Below are 3,252 nucleotides of genomic sequence, written 5' to 3' on the forward strand. Positions count from 1 at the left end.
GTAACAGTACCTACTTCATGCCTGGGGCTCTCATGATATACTTCAAGTACTCAAGAGGGTTTCCAGAACACAGTAGGCATTCCTTTCATGCTGTTACCATGACTACAGGCATTACCTGTATGCAGGTGAAGACACTAAGGCTTCACAAGGTTAGTTAATATAGCCGAGGTTCCAGAGCTAGTCAATGATTAAGTGTTTTAGGTACTTTTCTATTGCTATGATAAGGCACCATGAACAAAACAACTGGTAAAAGAGTGTTTATTGGGGGCTTACAGTTTCAGAGGGTTAGAGTCCATGACCATCATGGCAGAAATTGTGGTAACAAGCAGATGGCCATGAGGCTGGAATAGTAACTGTTCTGCAACCACAAAGCAGGGAGAGCTAACTGATAATGGTTTTTTGAAACATCATAGCATACCCCTAGTGGGTATACCTCATCCAATAAGGGCACACCTAATCCTTCCCAAACAGTTCCACTGACTGGGGACCAAGCATTCAAATGCATGAGCCTATAGGATCCCTTCTCATTCAAACCACCACATCAAGTAAGGCCATGAACTCTGGGCTTAGACCCTACTGTGAACCCTTGTTAGCCTTCAAACTTTTCCCCCTCTTTGTTAGAGTTGGGCAGTGCAGACCAGAAGACACCAGAGGAGCCTTAGGAAGAAACCAGCTCGGTCTGACATTGCAGCTTTGGAGAATCAGTAAGGAACAGGCCCTGTCTTTAATGGACAGGAACAGGAAGGACAACAGGAAAACCTCAGGAGGGCTGAGTGTTGGCCTCTAGAAGACTCGTGTGTTTTATGCTGAGAATTACATGCCCAAATGGTCACAAAGTTTAGTTGGTCTATGTCCCTCCACTCTTTGAACTCAACCCCAGCCTGCCTCTAAATTACAGAGACTTGGTCTCATCCAGCTTGGAGACCTTTGTATTTCTCACTGCTGAGACAGGTTCCAAACCAACCCAGCTACATCCAAGACAGATAATAAGACACTCCTGTCAGTGTCCTCTGGTGAGGTTTCCCACCTGATCCAGGGACTGGAGAATAAAGACTGGGCCAGTCCAGGTTATTTGAGAAAAACAACAACAAGAATACAAACGAGAAGAGAAATCTGTGTGAATATGTGGGACAGGTGGAATGGGACACTTGGACAACAAACAGTGGGGTAAGGCCAACAGAGAAACTCAAGTCGACCACAGTGACTCCACTCCCCGTTTCACAGGAGGGCATCGGCCTCATCATCGCACCTCCCCCTAGTCAGTCAGAAGCTGGGGTGTCCTCAGAGCCAACCCAGTGGTGGCTGAACACAGCATCTGGGCTGTCAGTCAGTCAGGCTCTCCATGGAATGTCTGCAAGGTCCTTTTCATGGCTACCAAAAGCCAGAGCTCTGATTCTGAGAAACTGCTCTTCAAGGCATTTGGGGCTGTGGTGAGTCTTCACTGACAATGTAAGGTTTGTAATTATCATGGAAACACACCTTTGCTTCTGTGAGAGTGTTTCCAGAAAAGTTTAACTTTCTGGAAGGAAGAGCCCCTGAACATGAATAGCAGCAGCATCCATGGACTGGGGGTGGGATTGAATAAAGAACTCAAGATGAGGACCAATATTCATTATTTTGAGCTTCCTGGATGCAGATGCAATGTGACCAGTCTCCTCACACTTCTGCCACTGTGACTTCCTCACTACTATGAAGTGTACCCTAAAACCATGAGCCCAAGTACACCGTCCTTCCTTAAGTTACTTCTATAGGGTATTTTATCACAGCAACTAGAAACACAACAAATACAGTGGCCAACACCTTCCTGCCCTCAATGTACTGACAATGAGATGCCCTGAGATTTCCTGCTTGGAGAATCCACACCTCAAGATGTTAGAGATGGGATGCTTTGAGCCAGTAGTCAGTATCCCAAGACCTTGAAAACAGGGGTAAACTCAGAGTCACCGGGGAGGAAGGCCAGGGGCTTATTCCTCTTCAGGCAATGACTTTTGGGTCAGATTAGGGATATCTTCCAGTCAGACCATCCGTGTCTTAGCCCCAACGAATGTTCCATGATAGAAATATATCTATATGAAGTGGGTCTCAACAACTCTCAGCACCACCGCCTCTATGACCCCCACCTGCTCTCTCTTTCTCTCCCTGCCTCCACTCCCCCCAAGAGGTTTCCGTACCTTCCCTCTGGTCACTGTGTGAGGCTTTAAACCACAGGTGGTAGCTAGCTGGATGCTACCAGCCTAGAGGGGGGCTCCCCACTGACCCTCACCCACTCCACTCCATCCTCTGATGCGTCCCCCACAGACATGCTCCTTCTGATGCTCCTGTAATTCGCTGCTTACATAATTTGTGTCTACACTGGTGGTGAGTCTCTCGCTGGAGAGGCTCCAGATTAATAATCTATTATTCATGCCAGCCACAGTCTCTGCACAGACAGCGTCAAAGAAAAGAGAAGGACTTGTAGAGGAAAAGGGAAGGGAGGAGTCCGCTTAGGACCGAGCAGGGCCTGAGAGCCATGTCTTCTGAAGACAGATCTGTCAGATCCTGAGTGGGAGTCACCAACAGTAGCAGAGCCCCTCAGGGTGTCTACCAGGAGTTTGCTTTGCTTCCTGCCATCCAAGGTCATTAGCAGAAAGAAAAGGGACAGAAACAACTCCAGGCTGGAGAAGCTCCAGGAAATCCAGTGTGTGGGTGAATCACGTGGACCTCGGACTTGTGACATTAGATGAACTCACAAATGGAGCTCCTGGTTAGCTCTGAGTGGGACTGGAACAAAGACTCAAGAAAAGGGAACACACTGCTTTCCACACATTCTGAGGAGCACTATCTTCAGGGAGTCTCAGTCTGAGTAGACACGGACCCATCCTCAGGGAACCTTAGTCTAAATACACACACACACACACACACACACACACACACACACACACACACACACACACACACACCAACTGTCCTCAGGGACTTCCACACTGAGGAAACAGCCTGTCCTCAAGGGAGTCCCAGTCTGAGGGACATGCACTGTCCTAGGGAAGATCTCATCTACTGAAAAGGGCTCCTTAAAATCTGTGGTCCCTGGTCCATGTCCCCCAGACTAAAAGCATGTTTTTTTCTCTGTACGGCTGTAAGGAAGAATTCATTAGTATCCTATATCAAGTGTTGGGCAAAAGTGAAGTAACCAACGTCTAGAATGTCTTTCCTCAATTTCAGTGGGAAAATATTACAGAGTCATTTGTAAGAATTACATTTTCACTTAGTAGG

This window comes from Cricetulus griseus, assembly GCF_003668045.3.
Source record: "Cricetulus griseus strain 17A/GY chromosome 1 unlocalized genomic scaffold, alternate assembly CriGri-PICRH-1.0 chr1_0, whole genome shotgun sequence".
NCBI classification, from domain to species: domain Eukaryota; kingdom Metazoa; phylum Chordata; class Mammalia; order Rodentia; family Cricetidae; genus Cricetulus; species Cricetulus griseus.